A 26,056-nucleotide genomic window follows, 5' to 3' on the forward strand; every position below is an offset into this window, starting at 1 on the left:
TTTTTCCACACCAGTCATATGATTTAAGCAAAAATGATCATGCCCAGTCAAAATATTTTTAAACTGTGTATGTGATGATACTTCACTAATTCTGCTTCTAATACCCCTTAGTCCATATCAAAGCTGTTTGTTTTTAGGCGTGAGACTGTCTTTGTTTCCAATGTGGGAAACAAAAAATATCTAACCTACAGATTAAATTATTTATATTTTTAGATTGTGAATCAATGTATGCTCTTACAGAAAATACAGAAAAGTTTAAAGTAAATAAAGTTAGCACTCCTAATGCTGCAGTCAACTGCTATTCTGATGCATTTACTTCTAGAAAGTATTTAAATAGATAAATGTTTATTCAATAAACATTTTAGATGAATTTTTGTTTCTTGTGTTGTTGATTTTACCCATTTGACAGGTGGGAAGTGATATCTCATTGCAATTTTGATTTGCATTTTCCTGATGATGAGTGATGTTGAGTATCTTCTCATGTGTCTGTTGGCCATCTGTATGTCTTCTTTGTAGAAATGTCTATTCATTTCTTCTATCCAATTTTAATTGGATTATTTGGTTTTGGGGTGTTGTATCACTTTTTGTTTATATATATATATATATATATATATATATATATATACTATATGTTATATTTTATATATATATACTATTTGTATATATACTATATATATACAACATTTATATATATACAACCATATATATAAATATTTTATAAATATATACTACATTTTATATATATATATAAATACCCTTTATCAGGTATGTCATTTGCAAATATCTTCTCCCATTATGTAGGTTGTCCTTTAATTTTATTATTTCTTTCACTGTACAGAAGCTTGTTATTTTTATGCAATCCCAATAATTTACTTTTGCTATTATTTCCTTGCCTCAGGAGGCATATCTAGAAAAAATGTTGCTATGATCAATGCTAGAAAAATTACTGCCTATCCTCTCTTCTAGGATTTTTATGGTTTTAGGTCTCACATTGAGATCTTTACGTCATTTTGAATTTATTTTCGTTTATGGTGAGACAAAGTGATCTTCATTCTTTTGTAAGTAACTGTCCAGTTTTCCCAACTTCATTTGTTGAAGAGAGTGTCTTTTTCCTCTGGATATTTTTTTTTCCTGCTTTGTCAAAGGTTAATTGGGGATATAAATGTAGGTTTATTTCTGGATTTTCTATTCTTTTCTACTGAATCTATTTTTGTGCCAGTACTATACTGCTTTAATTACTACAGCTTTGTGCTATAACTTGAAGTATGGAATTGTGATGCCTCCAGCTTTGCTTTTCTTTTTCAAGTTTGCTTCTGCTGTTTAGGGTCTTTTGTCGTTCCATGTACATTTTAAGATTGTTCTAATTCTGTGAAAAATGCTATTGATATTTTAATAGGGATTGCATTAAATGTGTAGATTGCTTTGGGTAGTATAGACATTTTAATAATACTATTTCTTCCCATCCATGAGCATGGAATGTCTTTCCATTTCTTTGTGTCATGCTGAATTTCTTTTTATCAGTGTTTTATAGTTTTGAGAGTATAGATCTTTCACCTCTTTGGTTAGGTTTATTCCTAGGTATCTTATTATTTTTGGTGCAACTGTAAATGGGATTGCTATCTTAATTTCTCTTTCTGCTGCTACATTATTAGTGTATAGAAATGCAACAGATTTTTGCCCAGTGATTTTATATCCTGCGACTTTAGTGAGTTCATTTATTAGTTCTAATCACTTTTTGGTGGAGTCTTCTGGGTTTTCTACATATTGTACCATGCATCATCTGCAAATTGTGAAAGTTTTACTTCTTCCTTACCAATTTCAATGCATTTTACTTATTTTTGTTGCTTAATTGCAGTGGCTAGGACTTCTAGTACTGTTAAATAAAAGAGGTATAGTGGATATCCTTGTCTTGTTCCTGACCTTAGGAGGAAAGCTCTCAGTTTTTCCCCATTCAATATTATGTTCACCCTGAGTTTTTCATGCACGGCCTTAGTTATATTGAGGCATATTCCCTCTAAGTCTACTTTGTTGATGGTTCTAGATGAATGGGTGTTGTACACTGTCAAATGTTTTTTTTTTTCTGTATCTATTAGACGGTCATATTTTTTAATCATTTCTCTTACTGATGTGATGTATCACATTAATTGATTTGCAGATATTGAACCACACTTGCATCCCAGAAGTAAAATCTACTTGATTGTAGTAAATGATTTTTTTAAAATGTATTGTTGGATTCTGTTTGCTAGTGTTTTCTCAAGGATATTTGCATCTATAGTCATCAAAGATATTGGCTTGTAGCTCTCTCCTTTGTGTGTGTGGTGCATTTACTTGGGTTTGTTTACATGGTGATACTTGCCTCAGAATAAATTTGGAAGTTTTCCTTTCTCTTCTATTTTTTGGAATAGTTGGAGTAGAATAGGTGTTAACTCTTCTTTAAATGTTTGTTAGAATTGGCCTGTGAAGCCATCTTGTTCTGGAGTTTTGTTTGTTGAGAGTTTTTTGATTATTGATTCAGTATCCTTGGTAGTAAGCAGTCTGTTCACATTTTCTATTTCTTTTTGCTTCAATTTTGGTAGGTTACATGTTTCTATGAATTTATGCATTTCTTTTGGGTTGTCTATTTTGTGGCATAGTTTTCATATTATTCTCTTACAGTTGTGTTTCTGTGGTGTCAATTGTGATTTCTCCTCTTTCATTGGTGATTTTGTTGAACTTCTTTCCCTCTCTCTTTCTCTCTCTTTTTGTGAGTGAGGGTAGAGATTTTTCAATTTTGTTGACCTTTTCAAAGAACCAACTCCTGGTTTCATTGATCTTTTGTATTAAAATTTTTTTTTAATGTTTATTTTTGAGACAGTGAGACAGAGCATGAGTGAGGGATGGGCAGAGAGAAAGAGGGAGAAACAGAATCTGAAACAAGGTCCAGGCTCTGAGCTGTTAGCACAGAGCCTGACGTAGGGCTCGAACTCCAGAACAGCAAGATCATGACCTAGGTTGAAGTTGGAGGCCCAACCAACTGAGCCACTGAGGCTCCTCTCTATTGTTTTTTGTTTTGTTTGTTTCAGTTTCTATTTGTTTTATTTGTGCTCTAATCTTAATTATTTTCTTCCTTCTGCTGGGTTCAGGTTTTGTTTTTCTTTTTCTAGCTCCTTTAGATGTGTGGTTAGGTAGTTGGAGATTGTTCTTGCTTCTTGAGGTAGGGCTGTATTAATATAAAATTTACTCTTAAAACTGCTTTTGCTGCATCTGAAAGGTTTGGGACCATTGTGTTTTCATTTTCATTTGTTTCCGTGTATTTTTTGATTCCTTCTTTAATTTCTTGGTTGACTCATCGTTGTTTAGTAGCATGTGGTTTAACCTCCATGTATTTGTTGGTCTTTCCAGATTTTTTCTTGTGGCTGATTTTCTAATTTCCTCGTGTTGTAGTCAGAAAAGATTCATGGTATGACTTTGGTATTTTGAATTTGTTGAGGCTTGTTTTGTGGCCTAACATGTGATCTATTTTGGAGAGTGTTCCATGTGCACTTGAAAAAAATGTGTATTCTGTTTTAAGATGGAATGTTCTGAATATGTCTGTTAAATCCATCTAGTTCAGTGTGTAATTCAAAGCCACTGTTTTCTTATTTATTTTCTGTTTAGATGATATATTCATCAATAAAAGTGGGGTGTTAATGTCCTTTAGTATTTATTATCAATTAGTTCCCTTATTTTGTTATTAACTGTTTTATGTTTTTGGGTGCTGCCATGCTGGGTGCATATATATTTACAATTGTATCTTCTTGTTGTATTGTTCCCCTTTAAGTGTCTTCCTTTGTCTTATTATGGTCTTTGTTTGAAAGTCTATTTCCTCTGATGTAATTATGCCTAGCCCAGCGCTCTTTTCACTGTCATTTAATAAAAATCCCCACACTTTCAATCTGTGTATCTTTAGGTCTGAAATGAGTCACGTATAGGCAGTATATAGATTTTTTTTGGTTTTGGTGTTTTGTTTTTTTCCCCCCACTCTGTCCCCTTGGGGCTTTTGCTTGGAACTTTTATTCCATTTACATTCAAAGTAATTATTGATACATATGTATTTATTGCCACTTTGTTGCATGTTTTGTGGTTGTTTTTGTAGTTTTTCCTCTGATATTTTCTTCTCTTTTTCTCTTTCATGGTTTGTAGGCTTTCTGTAGTAATATACTTGGGTTCCTTCCTTTGTATTTTTGCATATCTATCACTGTTTTTTGATTTGTGGTTACCATTCAGTTTATATATAACATCTGCATATCACAGTCTATATTAAGCTGATGGTTGCTTGTTTTTGAAACAAGTTCTTTATCCTCTCCCCTCCATGTTTTAGATATTTAGTATTTTTTTTATTTCATGTTTCCTATTTTTCTTATAGTTTTTGTTTTCCATTCATAAGAGTCCTGCTTAACATTTCTTTTAGGATTTGTTTAGTGTTGATCAATTCTTTTTACTTTTGTTTTTCTGGAAAAGTCTTATTGGTCCTTCTATTCTGAATGATTGCCTTATTGGGTGAAGTATTCTTGGCTGCAGAATTTTTCCTTTCAGCACTTCTTGCCTGCAAAGTTTCTGCTGAAAAATCAGCTAATAGACTTATGGGCTTTGCTTTGTATAGAACTGCCTTCTTTTCTCTTATAACCTTTAACATTATTTCTTTCTCACTATTTCTTGCCACTTACTAGGTGTCTCATTGTGGACCTCTTTGGGTTGAATTTTTGGGGCATCTCTATGCCTCCTTAATCTGTATCTCTGCTTCCCTGTCCAGATTCAGGAAGTTTTCAGCTATTATGTCTTCAAATACATTTTGTCCCCCCGCCCCCCATCTGTCTCTTCTCCTTTTGAGATCCCTATAACACAAATGCTATTATGCTTGATGGAGTCACTGAATTCTCTAAATCTGTTCTCATTAGGCAGTCTTTGTCGTCTGTTTTGCTCGATTGCTTCCCATTATTCTAGCCTCCAGGTCATTAATATGTTCCTCTGCTTCCTGTAGCCTACTGTCTATTCCATCTATTGTATTTTAAATTTCACTTATTGAATTCTTGTTTTTAATGTTTATTTATTTTTGAGAGAGAGAGAGAGACAGACAGACAGCACAAACAGGGAAGGGGCAGAGAAAAAGGGAGACACAGAATGTTGAAGCAGGCTCCAGGCTCTGAGGCTGTCAGCACAGAGCCTGACGTGGGGCTCCAACTCATGAACTGTGAGATCATGACCTGAGCTGAAGTTGGACACTTAACTGACTAAACCACCCAGACACCCCAGATTTATTGAATTCTTTATCTCTGATACGTTACTTTTTATCTCTGTCAACCAACTCACTTTTGTCCTCCACCCTCTTCTGAAGTCCAGTGTGTATCTTTTATGATGATTACTTTTAATTCTGTATCAGCCATATTATTTATTTCTGTTTTGATTAGATCTGCTGTGATTTTTGTCATGTTCTTTTATTTGGGACATGTATTCCTCTGTCTCCTCATTTTGTATGCCTTGCTGTGTCTGTGTCTGTGTGTCAGGAAAGTCCACTATGTCTTCTGCTTTTGAAAATAGTGACTTTCTGAAGTCCTGTAGTGCCCTGCAGTGCAGTGTCCCCCGTTTACCAGGACCTGGCACTTAAGGAGAGTTCCTATGTGTGTTGCCTGCATCCTGCTATTGTGTTTGAGTCACTTTTCCTTTCAGTTTAGACATCTGCACTGACTCTTTGCTTGTTGTGGGCTGTACTGCTTTCTATAACATTAAGATCTAGGCAGGCTGGCTCTGAGGGGGTGTGACAGCAGAAGGGCTTGGGGGAAGGGCAACAGTGATAGAATTTGCACTGAACCACTAGTCCTAGGCAAGTCCTTTGAAGTGCAGTGGTTTCAGGCACAGCTTGTGGAGGTGACTGGGTTGGGCTTGCCCCGCCTTAACAAAAATTGAGCTGAGCCCAGAGCCAAGGCCAGCAGGCTTGGAGTTGGTGAATCCTCAGAAGAACTAGTGGGTGTGGTTCACTGCTAGCAGTTTAGGTAGCAAGTGTTTGTGCAGCATCACCTCCCACAGTGGCTCTGTATTTATGCTGGGAGGCAGGGGAGGAAAATGGCACCTGCTGGCCCCTTTGTTCCCAGAGGAGACTGAACACACCGACATGCTCAGAAATCAGTATGAACAGATCCCTTTTGTTGCCCTGTGCTAGATGTCCCTCCTGTGTTGCTTATCCTCAGGTTGTTGTCTTTTTAAGGGCTATAACCTGTCTATCATTTGCCCTCAGGGCTTGCCTAGGCAGAGTGAGCTGATTTTTAAAGCTCCAGCTCCAAGTCCCATTGATTGTACAAACCCCCAGAAGTCAGCCCTTCTGGTTTTCAAGGCCAAATGTTAGGGGGATTTCCCCCTAGCTGTGGGCAAGTGACAACAGTTTCTGTCCTTCCTAACTTCTCCAATGTGGCTTCTTTACATTTAGTTGTAGAGTTCTGCAAGTCTTTGGATCCCTTTCCAGTTTACTGATGTGGATGTGAGTGACACCTAATTGTAAACACGGGATGGAGTGAGCTTAGGGGTCCTCCTACTCTGCCATATTTCCCCAATTATTAGGAATTTTATACAGAAAATTGCTTAGAGCATGATTGGAAAGGCTGGAGGAGTGAGAATCGGGGGCCACCTGATTTCAAGAACACTCCATGCCTGCAACCCATAGATCAGGAAAATGCTACTACTTTGTCTACAATTGCCTCTTCCCTATAAAGTTTGGCCACTAGGTGTGGAATATGGCCACTAAAACTGTCTCTCAATACTCATGTTACTGATGTTGCTTGCAATCAGAAGGAACACCTGGAAGAGGGCTTCTGCTTCATTTGTCTTCCAAATCTGACAGAAATGCAGTTAATTAGCGAAATATATTTTGCATCCAAAACTTCAGCTTCGTGTGGTCTAGGAAATGGAGTTTTTAGGTTGTAACTCTCTGTAGAATTGGAAGCAAGCTATTATGTAATAATCTTTCCATTACATCTTTCCACATTATTGTTGATGTATAGTAAATCTTTGAATATTTCTTATATTGAGTCTATTTGAATTCAAGTTGGTTTTATGCAACACTAGTTATAGAAACAATATAAATAATGTATAATTATAAGGAGTATTTGCACATGAGCCTGACAAATGTAGATTAATTTGTAATTTAGAATATAGTTTATAATTTAAACTATAAACCATGGTAAATTATAACATTAAAAATGTCAGAGTGAAGTCAAAATGGGATTCATGATTGGCACTTATTTGATAGACATTTTTCTCTTTTTTCATTTTTCTCTTCTCTGGACCTAAAACCAAGTTATTCATATTCTTGGTTGTATAGTACATAACAGGACTTTTGTTTTTCATTTGTTGTGGTCCTATCTGGTTTATTGTACTGTGAATCTTGAAAGACATCAATAATGAATTTGATACCATTTTCCCTACACATTGATTTTTGATATCCCAGAAATCAAATTATCTTATATTGCCAATACAATAAATACTGTAAATGTGACCAGATTATAGAAGTTTTGCTTCAGAAAATCCTATGAATTAGCTTTTAGACAATTTACTCAAGTATACATTAAAATATTTTAAGTTAATATTTGTTGATTTATTTTGAAGCGTTTTAAGCTATTTTTGAGAACTTTTCTATTTTCTAAGCCAACATAGAATTCAAAAGTCAGAAAAAAATGATAGAGCACTGCTTCTATCACTTTTGTATTTCTGCATTTAAAAAATATTCTTTTTAAAAATGAGTATTATAAAAGAAGTATTCTGTCCTGATATTTATCATTGGCCATTCTTTAGTGTAGTTGATATTGTGATGGGAGAAGGAATTTAGAACCTGTTACCAGTGATTTCCCTGGTTTTCTGTTATACCCCTGCTTTCAGTTCACACCAGTCAACAAAAAAAGCAATGATGGCACGGCCTATCAACTTAAAAAAATTCTTTTAAATGAAAATGACTTTTTCTATTCTTGGTGTGCTATTTTATTTTATAATATTTATGTGAGTAATGTCAGCAATATCTGGATACTGTTCAGTGTTCTCTATAATTTCAGTATAACTCAATGCAACATACTTATTATACAGTAATATTTGATGAGGTTTGATGATTTAGTATTTCTAATTTTGCTATTAGATGAAAAAATTTGCCAGTGGAAGACTTAGTTTCTGATTTATTAATTATGTGTTTCAAAAGGTATTATCGCTATTATATATGATGTCTATATATTTTTATGTATAGTTGTGTGTGTGAATCCACAATTATATCCTTTACCCCAGGCATTGCCTTTATTTATTACTGTGCCTAGTGTCTTATTTCTAACCAGAAGTTCTGTTTATTTTTGTCTTTTCTGAGTCAAACACCCTGGTAACTTTGAGTGACAATACCACAAATACTGGATATTCAGAGTTCAAGAGCAAATTAAACTGAAAGTTTATAAATCAAATCCTCACTCAAATACATTCCTTACAACTGTTTTGTTTTTCCCTTGTTCTCTTTTGTTTTTGCCTTTTGAATTTGAAGAAGACTGTGCACATGTTGATGTGTGACTATGACTGTTAGAACTTTCTGTAGATAAAGTAGCTGAAGTTCACTCAGTGGTATTATATTTGTAATAGACAGAAAACTGAACTGGGAGTCAGGAAATTGGATTTCTAGCTTCCTCTGATGTGTTGCACTGAGAGAAGCTATGTTTCTTTTGTACCTCTTGTACTGAAAAGGCAGCTAGAGCTGGAGGGAGAATACTGTTGTGATTAATCCTGTGATTGAATATGACAATTATATACAAGTTGAAGACAAAGGTGTTTTCTAAAGAGGAAGAAAATTATAGAGTTGGGCTTCTTGATAGGAAATATAAATGGATCCCTGGAGGTTTTCTATGTGGATAGAAAACAAATAATATACTTACCATATGCCTGTTCCATCTTCTGGATAATCAATTGATTTTAATAAAAGCCAACTCTTTAAAGGACTAAAACTTAAGATTTATTCCTACATTTAATTCCTAACTTAATGTATTAAACTACATATGGCAACAGAAGTATATGATTAAAGTTTTTATATTAACTAACTTATTCGGTATTTACTGAAAATCTAATAACAGAAGTACTAGTCTAGGAACTGGGAATCCAGTAGTGAGGGAAACAGAAAAAATGAATATTGTTGTTGTGGAATTTATATTTTATTGGATTTCAAGTACCATGTATTAAGATTCCATCATCAAAAATCCTGAGACTCTATGTTCTGAAAATCCTGTAGAAAAAATGGACAAAAACTTGACTATTCACCTCACAATAAATGTTATACAAATGGCCAATAAACACATGAGAACATGTTCATCTTGATCAGTTGTCATGGATATAAACATGACATATGATACTACTCTACACCCATCAGACTGCCTAAAGTTAAAAAAAAATAAGGTGGTAAATACCAAGTGTTTGTTGAGATTTAGAATGCCCAAAGTCTTGCATTGCTAGTGGGAGTGGATATGGCTATGTCCACACTGAAAAACTATCTGGTAATATTTCTCAAAAGTAAACATATACATATTCTCAGAACCAGACATCTATTAGGCATAACACAATATAATTGAAATATTAACAGTGTGATACATGTTTTCTATCAACAAAATTTGTAATCAGCAAAAACAAACTAGGCAAATATCCATAGACAGTAGGATAGAAAAAAAAAGAAAAACTGTGGTATCACAATGAAATGAATCTTACAGACACAAAGTTGAGCAAAACAAGACAGAGATAAAAGAATACATACTACATGGTTTGAGCTGTATAACATACAAATCCAGGGTGAAATACCTCTATGTTGTTAAAAGTGAGACTAGCAGCTATCGTTAAGAGCGGGGGTATTGTGGCTGGCAGGGGATAAAAGGAGCTCTTTTTGGTAATATTAAGTAATATTAAGTTTTTTTTTTTTTTTACTTGGCAAAGCAGTCCTTGACAGTCAGAAAATTCACTGAGTTGTACACACACAATACATTTACTTTTCTATGTGCATATTATCTTTCCAGGAAAAAAAAAGCTGTTTCCTGACTACACACTACTGAGTTCAGCCTACTCAATTAACTGGTTATAATAATTTTCCCCATTAAAAATGGAGATAATTCATAAGCCAGGATGAGGTTATGACAGACTTGTAAGTCCTTGTTTCATGAAAAATTGACAATCATGCTTCTAAATATAATGGCAAGACTGTGGAACTTTTATTTTTTTTTTATTTTTTATTTGTAAACATTTATTTATTTATTTTTGAGAGACAGAGGGCAGGGAAGAGAGAGAAGGAGACAGAGAATCCCAATCAGGCTCCATGCTGTCAGCTCAGAGCTCTATGTGGGGCTTGAACTGACAAACCATGAGATCATGACCTGAGCAGAAATCAAGAGTCAGATGCTTAACCAACTGAGCCACCCAGGCACCTTAAGACTATGGAGCTTTTAAACAAAACTTTCCTGACTAAATACTAACCTTGTAAAAAGACTTGTAGTGATAATGGGAAAAAAATAGTAACTCCCAAGAAGTTAAAGTTTATTATCTTTTTAATAGAGGTAGTGATAGAAATAATTTCCTATATAATATTAATTATGTGAAAATTAAAAAAATGAAAATATATATACTTTTGGAATTTTTGGAAAAATTTTACATAGAGGGGCTTTGAAACTATATCTACCTGATTCAAAATTTTATTTCTTTAAGTTTATTTTGAGAGAGAGGGAGAGTCAGGGAGGAGCAGAGAGAGAGAGAGAGAGAGAGAGAGAGAGAGAGAATCTCAAGCAGGCTCTGGACTGTCATGCAGAGTCTGACCTGACATGCGGTCAAACCCACAAACTATGAGATCATGACTTGAGTTGACATCAAGATACAGATGCTTAACTGACTGAGCCACCCAGGTACCCCTGTCAACCTGGTTTTAATCTGGCTGTTCTACCAGATAGCTATGTAGTCGCAAGTTATTACATGCTATGAACCTTAGTGTTCTGTATACTAGTTACTAGATTGACTGGATCATGGAGGACACATGACAATCTGTTGGATCTATGAGGGTTGTACTGTACTTGTTCATCGCTGTATCTCTTGAGATCAGTTTGTTACCTGGTCTCAAGTAGCCATACTAAATATTTGGAAAATAAGGTAAAATTGTACATAGATGCTTAATAAATAGTTCATTTTATTATATGTAAAATTTATATCCTGTTTTAGAATTTATATATTTTAATTTTCACTCACTATTCTCCAAAGAATGTATAAACCTTTCCAGATGCAATACTAATCCAGTATCTCAAAATTAATATGCAGAGTAAATACTTCAACTTGAGATATCTCATACAAAGTATAGTGCTTTTCTGACTCTAGAGTAGCAAAGTAGATGGTTTTTGTATATATGTGGAAAGAAATGTAGTCTCATGGGCTTTTAGGGCTACAAATGTTTTTCATGAATATTTATCAAGTCTCTATCAAGCATCCTTGTCAAACATATCTTGATTAAATCCAGTATGAGGGACTCTTCCTCTACCAGTGGGTACTCTATAAATCTACAGCTATTGCTGTTAAATATTCCATATATTGATTTCAAAATTGCCTCTAAAATTGGTTATACCCTCTGGAGCAACAAAGAGTAAGTCATATTCACTGCTACATGACAATCCTTCAACAATTTAAGTTGAGCTAAATCTTCATATGGTAAATTTCTAGATTGTTCATTGTACTGTTTGCCTACCTTTGATTTTTGTATATCTTAGAAAAGTGGTTCCCAGTTTATAAGTGATTTTCAAAGAACATAATAAGACAGACAAACTATGATCTGAGCCTAGCCTTGTTTTTGATCTAGCTTACAATTTTACCTTTAGTGGCTACAAAATAATACGGATCTATACTATCTGTGTTATGGAATTTTTTTCAAGATATTGAAATGAAAATGAAAAAAATGAAATGGAAAAAAACTTAACATTTTATACCCCCGCCTCTGGCAACCACCAATCTGTTCTCTGTTTCAGTGAGTTGGATATTTTTTTTTAATATTCCACATATAAATGAGGTTAGAGTATATTTGTTCTTTGTCAGACTTATTTCAGTTAGAATAGTAACCTGAAAATTGATCTGTGTTGTCACAATGGCAGGATTTTCTTCCTTTATATAGCTGAATAGTATTATATGTGTGTGTGTGTATACATATATACAATCTTATAAATAAATATACATGTGTATATATGAAAATATACACATTCATATACATATACATATATCACATCTTCTTTATCCATCCATCCATCCATCCATCCATCCATCAATACATCAGTAGACACTTTGGTTGTTTCCATGTCTTCACTATTGTAAACAGTGCTGCAATGAACACATTGTGGGAGGGCAGATATCTTTTTGAGTTAGTGTCTTTATTTTTATTTTCTTTGGATAAATAATCAGGAGTAGGATTTCTGGGTCATATGGTACTTTTTTTTAAGTTTATTTATTTATTTTGAGAGGGACAGAGACAGCACAAGTGGAAGAGGGGCAGAGAGTGACACAGAGAGAGAGAGAGAGAGGGAGAGAGAGAATCCCAAATAGGCTCCACACTGTCAGGGCAGAGCCCAATGGGGGACTCAAACTCATGAAACATGAGACCATGACCTGGGCCAAAACCAAGAGTCGGATGCTTAACCAACTGAGCCACCCAGACATTCCTGGGTCATATGGTAGTTCTATTTTTAGTTATTTGAGGAACCTCCAAACTATTTTCCACAATGGCTATACCCACTTACATACCTACCCACAGTGCACAAGGGTTTCCTTTTCTCCATATCCTTGCCAAAACTTGTTATTTCTTATATTTTTGTTAATGGCCATTCTAGGGGGTATCTTATTCTGGTTTATATTTGCATTTCCCTAATGATTAGTAATGTTGAGCAACTTTCATGTAACTGTTGGCAATTTATGTCTTCTTTAGAAAAATGTCTAGTCAGATGAAAAAAATATATAATTTTCAAGTTTATTTTTTTGTGTATAAAATTCATAATGGTCACATTAATTTTTTAAGCAAGTATTTACTGAATGGCTATTGTATGTCAGTGCTTTTCAAGGGCTAAGGATAGAGTAGTGGATAAAACAAAGATCCCTTCCACCAAAGAACTTATGTTCTAGTTCAGAAAAGTATCAGCCCGGACATAAAATGGTGAACTGTAATCTACTTTTTCAGAAGTGTACATATTTTATGAATAATTTTAGTGTTCCAAGCCCCAATTATTGGATATTATATTTAATAAAAGAATGCTGATATTTAACTAAGATTATTAAGAATCATGCCTTCAGTGAGCAGAGTCCAATGAGTTAATGGCTTTATATTGTTCCTAGTCAAATGAACTTTTTATGTAATTTCATTCTTCTTTGAGAAGAGCTATAATTAAAACTCCGATTGCAAACCCTCCAAATAATGTTGATTCTGGAGTGGGTGGAAATTCTTCCTGAAATATATTCTCTAAAGTGATGGAAAATTATTTTGATAATTCTGTTGAATTAAGTCAAAAAAGGAGGGCAGGCATTTAATATTTTTAATAAGGACAGTCACTATACCTCCAAGCATCATTATTTGAATTTGCAGTCAGCAAAACTATTACATATTAATTTAGTATAACTTTACAATTTTGGCTATTGCTCTCACTAGGGTGTAACTGCTCATAAATGAGAATTGTGAATTAAATGCATAATGATGGTGGCAGTGGTGGTGGTGAGACTATATTTACTTCATATACTCTTTTAAGAGTATTCATCCAGATCAAAATAGCAGGAGGATGAGAGGCTTATCCAAAGGTACAGACACATAGAAATATTCCCTACTTTGAAAAAAAATCACTAAATCACAAGTGGGGTAATAATTTGATCTCCAAATTAAGTAGATTACAAAGGTTAATTACAAAGGTTGGCTCATGTTATTGCTAACTTCAGTTATTTTATTTTAAAAAATAACATGCCTTGTTTGAATGGAGCAATATATTAAATACAACCCCTATCACCTCGAATTGCTAAAAACCCACAAACACTAGAGTGTGGGTGAGTTTGTTTGGACTGCTGCCTAAGCACAACGTTTTTTCTTTGAATGCTAAGCTTATTCATAATGAAAAATCAGTTTTCTGACAACAGGCACATGCATTTTACTTTATTTTATGTTGTATATCAAATAGCATATCCATTAATAAACTCAAATATATTTATATTTAATGAATATTTCCTCTAGTCCTCTAAGTTTTCTTTGGCATCTCTTTCCAAACTTACTGTACTTAAATTGATATCACTGCAAATGACTGTGTATGTATCTGCTTGGGCAGCCATAATAAAAATCACAGGTTGAGTAGACTAAGACAAGAGAAATTTATTTTCTGGAGCATCTGGTGGCTCAATCGGTTGAAAATCTGACTCTTAGTAGCGGCTCAGGTCATGATCTCAAGATTTGTGAGATGGAGCCCCACGTTGGGCTCATGCTAGCCAGGAGGAGCTGCTTGGAAGTCTATTGCTCTCCTTCTCTCTGTGCCCTCCACCCACCTGTGCACACTCACATACTCTTTTTCTCTCTCTCTCAAATAAATAAAATGAACATAAGGAAAAAAAAAAGAAATTTATTTTCTCATTGTTTTAGAGGTCGGAAGTCCCAGATCAAGGGGTTGGCAGATCATTTTCTAGACAGACCTCTCTTTCTGGCTTATAGATGGCTGCCTTCTTGTTGTGTCTTCACATGACCCTTCCTCTGTGTGCATTTGGAGAGAGGGAGAGGAAGAGAGTTCTGGTGTCTATTCCTCTCCTTATAAGAATACCAGTCCCATGAGATTAGTGCCACACCCTTATGACTTCTTTTAACCTTACCTACCTCCATAAAGACCCAATCACATTGGGAGGTAGGGGCTTCAATATATGAATTTAGAGGGTGGGGTGGTACAAGCAGTCGATAATTCTTTATATTTTTCATTTTAAAAAGTTTTAAATTTTAAAACATTTTAAAGTTTAAGAAAAATTGTGAAGATAGTATAGAGTATACCTACATGCCTCTTACTGAGTTTCTTCTACTATTAACATCTTAAGGTATATTAGTTACAATTAATGAATTAATGTTTATACATTAATTAAGTCCATACTTTACCCATATATCTTTACTACCTACCTTGTTTTCATTCTTCCTCTATCTCTCCCTTTTCTCCCTGCCTGCCTACCTTCCTTCCTTCCTCCCTCCCTCCCTCCCTCCCTCACTCACTCCCTTCCCCCCTTCCTCCCAGGTTGCTAAGTTCTTGTCCCAGAGGTAGCAAAGAATTGGAGACACAAGACCAGTATGGGGAAATGGTGTATTGAGTAGAAAAGTGTCGTACCCTTTCAAGACAGAAAGTGAGCCAATGCTGGAGCAAGAGTGACAGTGGCTCCAAGAAGCTTTAGCTGCTTCCTTTTAAGCCTGCTTTCTGCATGTGTAAATTTGGCTCTGATTGACAGTTTTGACTGACAGCTGGTGGTTGTGTAACATTTTGGCTTCTGCGCATGTGCCTACCTATGATGCAGTCTGTTACAGTTGTATTTATTTTTGTATTGTATATTTATGAGTTTCTAATGGGCTTTTGCTTTGACCTTAAGGGCAAGTTGCACCTTTTGTGTGCATGCTCAGCTCTTAGAAGGCCCCTTGTGGCTTTTGAGCCAGTTCTGTGGCTAGGCCTTTCCTGTTCTGTTAGCCGTTAGAGGTGACTCTGAGGATGTGATGAGAATCTGCTTTATCCCTCCTCCCTCATGCCTAACTGCCTAACACTGCCTTTCTTCTTTTTTGATCCCAGTGTTTCATTCAGAATATCCTATTACTTTTAGTAATTATTTTGCATAAGGCTCCTCTTGGCTATGACAGTCTCAGATGTTCCTTGTTTTTGTTGACCCTTATACTTTCGAGACGTACAGTACTAATTGGTATTTTGTAGAATCAGTTGAAATTTTCTTATGCTTATCTCATGATCAGACTGGGGTTATGCATTTGTGGGTGGAAGCCCACAGAGATAAAATGCTATTTTCATCACATCACAAAGTGTGTGTAGTATCAATGTGGCATCATTGGTGATAACCTTGATCACTTAGCTGTGTAGTGCTTGTCAGGTTTCTCCACCGCACAGGTACTTTCACCTCCATTTCATACTGTGTTTTCTAGGAGGAAGAAGCTATTCACTGCCTCCACAGTTAAGGAGTGGGGAGTTACACTCCATGTCTTAGAGAGCAAAGTAACTGCATAAATTATTTAGAATTCTTCTAAATTTATTTATTTAGTCATCTATATCAGTATATACTCATGGACAATTATTTTATACTTTTATTATAATCTAATACTACTTAATTTTGTCATTCAAATTGTTATAGTTTTGACCATTGGGAGCTCTTTTAATTACTTGGCTTTTGTGTCTCTTTGACATACTCCCATTATTCTTTTTTATTTTCTTTTTTAATTTAGTAATTTCTTATTCCCTGGCACTACAAGATGTTTTAGGCTGTATTTATATATTTCCTGACCCAGCCCTAAAACCATCCATCTTCCAAGAAGACTTTGTACCTTTTATTGCAGAATGGTATTAGAAACCAAGATCTGGGTGCTAGCTGTGCTTATTGCTACTGGAGTGCTGCTGATTCCAGGCCCTCTCAGCTGAGAGAACAAGGAAATATATTCACGCATGTAATAATACACATCTATAAATATCTATTGATACATATTAATAAATACTAAACTGAAGTTCATATCAGTATCTCCAACTCTAATCAATTACCACGCGGAGCTTTCTAGTCTTCTCCCCTTGCTTGTTTGTAATCTTTCACTCCAGTAGTCAGTGGGAAACCTCACTCTCACCATATTCTATGCATCTAGTTAATTATTACATACTACTATACATGTATAGAGGTATCAGAATTGTTAACCCATACCTCTGTAGAAAACAACTCTATCAACTATAATTCAGTGCTATGTACAGTTCCTTTTACCTTTATTTTACATATTTTACTGATTTTCAAAATTTGGTCAGCAACTTTTCTTACCATCCCTTTCTGTGAAGGTGTTTCATACATTTATAATATAGTGAATTTGGTTTGTCATATACTAATTTCCATCATGGGGTCCTGTAGTCTCCTGAACAACTTTTTAAAAGTTTATATACATGTAGGTTTACTCTTTGTGCTATAATATTTTATGGGTTTTGACAAATTCATAATGTTACATATCCATCATTACGGTACCAGACAGAATAGCTTTATTCTCCTAAAAAATAAGTTTCCCCAGCTTTTTAAATCAATTTAAACAAATGCCATCAACTGATATATTTACCATCTTTTTAGTTAAGGCCATTTCCAGAATTCATATAATTGGAATCACCCAATATTTAAGATGTTCAGACGGGCTTCTTCCATTTAGCAATATGTGTTTACAATTCATCTGTGTCTTTTAGTGGCTTGAAAAATCCTTTCTTTGTTTATTGCTGAATTATTGTATGATTGTATCATCTTCATTTCTGATATTGGAACTTCTCTTACTCTCTTCTCACTGTTTTGCTTGGCCGGGCAAGAGGTTTATCAATTTGTTTATCAGATAATTAGTTTTTAGTTTTGTTGGTTTGCTCTATTTTTTGTTTTCAATTCCATCGATTTTTCTCTGCTGACATTTTTCTTTTTTCAACCTCCTTTAAGCTAATTGCTCTGTGTTATCTAGTTTTCTAAGATGAAATCTTAGGTCACAGATTTTAGATCTTTCTTGTTTTCTAATACATGCATTTAATGCTATATATTTTCTTCCAAGCACAGCTTTCACTGCATTCCACAAATTTTGATAGGTTGTATTTTCATCATCATTTAGCTCACACTATTCTGAATTTCCCTACAGACTGCTTTTTTGATCCATGCTTTCTTTGATTTCCAAATATTTGGACAATTTCCTGAGAACATACCTGGTATGATTTCTATTCTTCCAAATTTTAGTATTAATGAATTAATTATTTAATTTTAATTTTTAATTTTATGTTTGGTTGTTTATTGTCCAAAATATGCTCTATCTTGGTGAATGTAAATCACGAAATTTAAATCTGGATAAATCACAAAATTTAAAACTGAAGTAAGCACGTATATAGCATGCAGTTTTATGTTAACCTGGCCAGGAGTTGGGCTGTGTTCAATATTTACTGTAGGTGTAGGTGTCAGAGGCTTTGTATTTCTTTTTTTTGTCTTTGCTCTTGACTTTGGAATTATTTGGAAAAGGGCTTATCTGGTAGTTGGATAAGTGGTAATCCTGTGTTATTTTAATATAACCCCATTGGTGTTGTGGTATGGTGTTGGGGAAGGAAAGTGTCCTATAATTTTCTGATTAAACCTCATTTATTTAGTGGGTTTGTGTCTCTAGATTCACGTGAACTTCACAAGTGTTTCTCCAGTATACATTATCTGCCACCCCCACCCCCACACTCCTACTCCTTTGGTGAGATAGGGGAGCTTACAGGTAATGGAGAGGATGAGTTCTCTTTCCCCACCCAAGATAAGGTCCTCATACATTTTCCCTGTAGAGTAGGTATTCGTTAAGGAAAATGCTCTGAGTATGTTTCCTAATTAGTCTTTTCTTCTCTTTCCAGAGCCACTAGGGGATCTTTCTTGACACTTCACTGTTAGATCCTAGAACTGAATCTGCAGATAAAACCTAAGAAATGGTGAAGAGCTCCCTAAGACTTCAGTGTCCAGGACTGTCTCTCTCACATGCTAGTCTCATGTTCAGCCTCCAGCAGTTCATTGAATAGCCATTTACGTGTTCCTACCAATCTGTGGCTCCAGCATCTTCTGTTCTAGTTAAGCACATCTCAGTTGTAACTCTGTATTTTCCTAGCCAGCTTTTGGGGTGACAAGTTTCCCTGAGACCTCAGTTCTCTGATAGGATAAAAAAGTCATTGACTTTGAGTTTATTCAGATTTTTATTATAAGAAATGACAGTCTTTTTACATGTCAGAAATTTCAATCTTTTTACATTGTCAGAACTAAAATCTGCAGTCTCATATTTTTCTTCAAAAGATTTATGTAGCCAGATGCTTAACCAGACTCTCAATATAAACATCTGTAGCTTAGACAATTGAACAAAATGCTAATAATTTTATTTATATACTCAGAAAATAGCCATCTTTTATTGCTTCAGCCAATTAAATCATATGTGATCAGTATAGGTGGCAATTTCTGAGTACGAGTTAGAAGATAAATGTTTGTTCTTGAAACTATGAGCATTTGTGTGGCTTAATAGTTATAATAAACATCCAAGTTAAAATTTCAAAATATCCACTGGGTGCCTCCGTGGCTCAGTCGGTTAAGCATCTGAATCTTGGTTTTGGCTCAGGTCATGGTCTCATGATTCATGAGATCGAGCCCCGCATCAGGCTCTGTGATGACAGCATGGAGGCTGCTTGGGATTCTCTTTCTCCTCTCTCTGTGTCCCTCCCCTTCTTATTTGTGTGCACATGTGCTCTTTCTCTCTCAAAATAAATAAATATGCTTTAAAGCATTTCAAAACATCCAGATTAAAGCACTGGTAGGGAGAATCCTAAATTAGCCCCCAAGATTCCACCAAGCTGGTATACGTACCTTGCATCACATCTCTTCCTTTAAGAGGGACTTGTGCTATGATGAGATATCACTCCTGTGATTATGTTATATTATATAGCAGAGGGATTTTAAAGATGTAATTAAGGTTCCTAATCAGTGATTTTGAGCTAATCAAATGAGAGATTATCCTGGTTCAGCTTAATTTAATCATATGAGCCATTAAAAGGGGTCAGAAAGATTAGAAGCAGAAGAGGTTTCTTCTGCTGACCTTGAAGAGGGGAAATCCATACTGTGAACTGCTTATTGAGATGGCTGCATGCAAGAAATTGAAGGTGGTCTGTAAGACAGAGTGGTTATCCAGAAGAAAATAGAGATTCAAGTTCTATAATTACAATTAACTGAAATCTGACAACAACCAGTAAGATTAGAAGAGAATGAATATCCTTAAAGGAAAACATAAGGATAGCTGACATCTTGATTTCAACCAGTGAGACCCTGAGCAGAGGTCCCAGCTAGCTGACCCCTGACTTTTGAACCATGGGTAATTAATGCATGTTATTTTGTACCTCTGTTTGTGGTAATCTGTTACATAGCAATAAGAACCAAATACAAAAACTGAAAGAAGGACAATATCAAAATATTTTGGTATTTTTTAACAGCCTAGTGGAAACATACTCAGAATTTAGAATTAATAGAATTAAGTCCCATTCATTCATTAATGAAATTAAGGTTCATTTTCATACTATAGTTATAACTTACACAAAAATAAAAAAAATGTGTCGACTTGATTTATCCATTAATAATATTCTTAAGTATTATGTCAGTCCGTTTGGGCTGCTAGAACAGAATACCACAGACTAGGTGGCTTTTAAACAACTGAAATTTATTTCGCACAGTTCTGGAGTCTGGAAGACCAAGCATGCTAAGTGCCAGCATGATCACTTTCATGTGAAGACCATCATCTGGGTCTCAGATTACCATTTCTTGCCATGAGCTCACATGGTGGAGGGGGCAAGGGGTTATCTGGGACCTCTTTGATTAGATCACTAATCCCATCTTTAAGATCTCCACCCTTCTGATCTAATCACCCCCCAAAGCCCTATATCCTGAATACTATTACCTCAGGATTAGATTTTCAACCTATGAATTTTGGGAGAATACAGTGAGTCAGTCTCTAGCGGGTGTGTTAACACCTTCAGCCAAGTGTGGTTTTGGTGTGGTACTCCAGCCAAACAAAACATGCAAGCATCCATGAAACTCAGAAATATTTATCGGTTTTGACACCAGATGGTGGTAGATAGGTAGCGATTGCTTATAAGAGCTGGTATGCTTCTGAATGTTTATTTTCCTAATTCTGATTTTAGGAAAAGGAAATATGACTGTGCTATATGTATCCAATGACCATATAAAATACTGATTAATATGTTGAGGGAAGATCAAATTGATAAAGAAGAAAAATTCTAAATTATTGATAAGTAAAATGGCAAAGAACATCAGAGACAGTAGTGAGAATGAAAGCTGAACACTACAAGATTAATCAGATGGAAATATCATATATGCAAAATTAATAGGTAGCTTCCATATCTTGGCTATTGTAAATCATACTACAGTAAAGATAGGGGTGCATATATCTTTTTGGATTAGTGCTTTTGTTTTCTTTTGGTACACAATAGTACCCAGTACTGGCATCAATGGATCATATGGTATTTCTACTTTTAATTTTTTGAGGAACCTTTATACCATTTACCACAGTGACTGCACCAATTTACATTACCACCAACAGTACATTAGGATTCCATTTTCTCCACATTCTTGCCAACACTTGTTATTTCTTGCCCTTTTGATTCTAGCTATTCTGATAAGTATGAGGTGATAATTATTGTTCTGATATGCATTTCCATGGTAATTCATTATGTTGAACATCTTTTCATATGTTTGTTGGTCATTTGTCTGTCTTTTTGGAAAAATATCTATTCAGGTTCTTTGCCCAATTTTAATAGACTTTTTATGGGTGTGTGTGTGTGTGTGTGTGTGTGTGTGTGTGTGTGTGTGTTGAATAGTCTTTCTGTATTTGGATAATAGCCTCTTATCAGATTTATCATTTGCAAATGTCTTCTCCCATTCAGTAGGGTGCCTTATCATTCTGTTCATTCTGTTGATGGTTTCCTTTGCTGTGCAAAGTGTGTGTGTGTGTGTGTGTGTGTGTGTGTGTGTGTGTGTGGTCCCAATAGTTTATTTTTGCTACAGCCTATGACAAAGAGATTACTGCCTATATTTCTTATAGGAGTTTTGTAGTTTCAGGCTGCACATCTAGGTCTTTAATCCATTTTGAATTTATTTTTGTATATGGTGTAAGGCAGTAGTCCAGTTTCATTCTTTGGCATGTTGCTGTACAATGTTCCCAACACTATTTGTTGGAGAGATGATCTTTTCCCCATTGCCTTTTTTGTTATAGACTGACCACATAAGTGTGGGTTTATTTCTGGGCTCTGTATCTTCTTCTGTTGATCTATGTGTTCATTTTTATGCCAGTGCCATACTGTTGATTACCACAGTTTTGTAGTATATCTTGAAATCTGGGATTGTGATACCTCCAGCTTTGTTATTCTTTTTCAAGTTTGCTTTGGCTATTGAGGGTCTATTGTGGTTTCATACAGATTTTAGTATTGTTCTAGGTCTGTGAAAAATGCTTTTGGTGTTTTAATAGAGCTTGCATTGAATCTGTAGATTGCTTTGAGTAGTATGGACATTTTAACAATATTGATTCTTCCAATCCATGAACATAGAATATCCTTCCATTTATTTATGTCATCATCAATTTCTTTCATGTGTGTTTTATAACTTTCAGAATATAGGTCTTTCACTTCATTGGTTAAGCTTATTCCTAAGTATTTTATTATCTCTGGTGCAAATGTAAATTAGGTTGTTTTCTTAATTTCTTTCTGCAACTTTGTTATGAATGTATAGAAATGCAATGGATTTCTGTATATTAATTTTGTATCTTCTGACTTTATTAAATGTATTTATCAGTTCTAATAAATAGTTTTTTGGTGGAGTCTTTAGGATTTTCTATATTGTGACAGTTTACCATCTTCCTTATCAATTTGGATGCTTTTTAGTTCTTTTTCTTGTCTAATTGCTGCAGCAGAACTTCCAGTACTATGTTGAATAAAAGCAGTGAGTGGACATCCTTGTCTTATTCTTTATCTTAGAGGAAACAGTTTTTTACCACCGAGTATGATGTTAGCTATGGAATTTTATATACAGCCTTTATCATGTTTATTATGTTCCCTCTAAACCCACTTTACTGAGAGTTTTTTTTTATCATGCATGGATGTATTTTGTCAAATGATTTTTGTACATCTATTGAGATGATTATATGGTTTTTATCCTTCCCTTGTTAATGTGATGCATCACATTGATTCATTTGTGAACACTGCCACACTTGTATCCCTGGAATAAATCCTCTTTGATTGTGGTGAATGATTTTTTTAAATGTATTGCCAGATCCATTTGCTAATATTTGGTTGAGAATTTTTATATCTATGTTTATGAGAGATATTGGCCTGTAATTTTTTTTGTAGGATCTTTATCTGATTTTGATATCAGGGTGATGCCAGCATCATAGAATGAATTTGGAAACTTTTCTTCTATTTTTGAATAGTTTCAGGAGAATAAGTATCAACTTTTTAAATACCTGGTAGAATTCACCTGTGAAACCATCTGGTCCTGGATTTTTGTTTGTTGGGAGTTTTTAAATTACTGATTCAATTTCATCATTATTAATTGATCAGTTCAATTTTTCTATTCCTGATTCAGTTTTGGAATATTATGTGTTTCTAGGAGTTTAACAAGTTCTTCTAGGTTGTTCAATTTGTTGACATATAATTTTTTATAATATTCTCTTAAAATTCTTTATATTCTGTGGTGTCAGCTGTTCATTCTCCGCCTTCATTTCTGATTTTGAGTCCTGTCTTTTTTTTTTTTTTATGGGTTTGCCTGAAGGCTTTTAAATTTCATTTATCTTCTCAAAGAACTAGCTCCTTGTTTCATTGTTCTTTTGTATTCTTGTTTTAGTCTCTATTTCCTTTATTTCTGCTGTAATCTTTATTCTTCCCTGGTACTAGTTTTGGGCTTTGTTCTTTTTTTCTAGCTCTTTTACATATAAGTTTAAGTTGCTAATTTGAGATTTTTCTTGTTTCCTGAGGAGGTAGGTTTGCATTGTTATAAATTTCCCTTTTAGATATGATTTTGCTCTGTCCCAAAGATTTTTGAGCATTGTGTTTCATTTTCATTTTTATCCATTCATTTTTTTTATTTCCCCTTTGATTACTCAGATGACCCATTCATTGTTTAGAAGCATATTGTTTAGCCTCCATGTATTTGTTTTCTTTTCAGCTTTTCTCTTATAATTGATTTCTAGTTTTATACCATTGTGGTCAGAAAAGATGCTTGTATGTTTTCAGTCTTCTTAAGTTTATTAAGACTTGTTTTATGGCCCAACATGTGACCTATTCTGGAGAATGTTCTATATGTACTTGAAAAGAATATGTATTCTGCTGTTCTGGGATGGAGTGTTACATATATACCTGATAGGCTCAGCTGGTCTAATGTGTTGTTCAAAGCCACTATTTCCATGTTGATTTTCTACTTGGATTATCTATCCATTAATGTCAGTGGGGCTTTAAAGTCCCCTACTAGTATTGTATTATTGTCAATTTCTCCATCTATGCCTGCTAATGTTTGCTTTATGTATTTTGGTGCCTCTATGTTGGGTTCATAGATATTTACTATTGTTGTGTCCTCCTGTTGGTTTTATCTCTTTATCTTTATGTAGTGCCCTTTTGTCTGTTGATACAGTCTTTGTTTTTAAATTTATTTTGTCAGGTATTAACTATTGCTATCCCAGCTTTTTCACTTCCATTTGCATAGTATATGTTTTTTCCAGCTCTTTGCTTTCAGTCTATGTGTCTTTAGGCCTAAGGTGAGTTTCCTATAGGCAACATATAGGTGGTATTTTTTATTCATTTAGTTACCTCACATTTTTTATTAGGAGCATTTAGTCTATTTACATTTAAAGTAATATGGATAGGTATGTACTTACTGTATTTTTGTTAATTGTTTTCTGCTTGTTTTTGTAGTTCTTTTCTCTCCCTTTCTTCTCTTGCTCTCTTTCCTTGTGGTTTGATGGCTTTTTTAGTAATATGCGTGAATTCCTGTTTTTTTTTTTATTTTTGTGTGTAACTATTATGTTTTGGTTTGTGGTTACTATCTGGTTTATATGTAACATCTTATGTGTATAGGAGTTTATATTAAGTTGATAGTTGTTTAAGTTTGAACGCATTCTAAAAGCACTAAATTTTCAGTTTCTCTTCCATGTTTTTTGTTGATAGTGTCATTTTTTACATCTTTTTATTTCGTGTATCTTTTGACTGAATTTTTTGATATAATTGATTTTACTACTTTTGTATTTTAACCTACATACTGGCTTTATAAGTGATAATCTACTACCTTCACTATATGTTTGGCTTTACTTGTGAATTTTTTTCCTTTCATAATTTCTTCTAGTTATGGCCTTTTCTTTCTGCTCAAAGAATTCCCTTGCTTGTGTCATTTTCTTAAATTGTATTTTAATTTTTTTCTAATTGCATCCCCCACATTGTTATCATTTTCTTTATGGTTCTTAACTTTTGTAGCGTAGGACTCTCCAAATGCCTAAAAAGGGACCCCTTAGAATTGCTACCTCCATTTGTCATAGTATCTTCCAGCTTTTCCACTCAAAGTCAAATTCCTTGATTATGACTTCTCCATTTGTTGCAAATTGCTTCTCCACCAAATTCTGAATAAAGTGTACCCTATATTCTTCCTTACTGCCTTCCTGCTTAAAATGGTCAATACACTCATTTGGCTCTTTTCTCTTCCTGTACCTGTGATGAATCATTTTCTGTCCCTTTCTAACTCTCCATCTCTGGAAACTACAGTGTCATGGCCTTATTTAGATTTTGGTGGAATTATTTGGGTTTCACTTGTGTTAGCCTCTTTTTCTACTGGCTTATCTCTTCTTACATGATTAATCCTATGAGTAACTGGATATTCATGATATCTGGTAAGAAAAAAAAACTTTTTTGCTTATGTTATTTTTGTTTTACTGTTTATTCTCTTTGATAACTTCTTGTTTAGTGGATACAGTTTAATATTGATAGATATAGTATTTTCTATAATAACATGTTGAGTTTTGTAGTGTGATTTCTTTTGCTATATATTAATGCTATGTTCCTATTTAACTTCATCAATAAATAACATTTTGTGGACATGATAAAAGTCATGAACCCAATATTGACTATGAATGAAAAAATAGAAATCCTCATGCAAATAACAGCAAAAGAAAAAATCTGACTCTTCTCTTCATCTGAAATAATTTAGCTCCATTAAAAAATACTCTTTCCAATTTCTTAATAGAGAAAATCCAATAAACAAAAATAAT

At 34.4% G+C, this 26,056-nt stretch overlaps 1 pseudogene; it reads left to right on the top strand.

Moving 5' to 3' along the window:
• LOC122469353 overlaps window positions 1-26,056 on the top strand; it is an 84,644-nt pseudogene that overhangs the window by 57,789 nt on the left and 799 nt on the right.

This window comes from Prionailurus bengalensis, chromosome B1, assembly GCF_016509475.1.
Source record: "Prionailurus bengalensis isolate Pbe53 chromosome B1, Fcat_Pben_1.1_paternal_pri, whole genome shotgun sequence".
Lineage (NCBI taxonomy): Eukaryota > Metazoa > Chordata > Mammalia > Carnivora > Felidae > Prionailurus > Prionailurus bengalensis.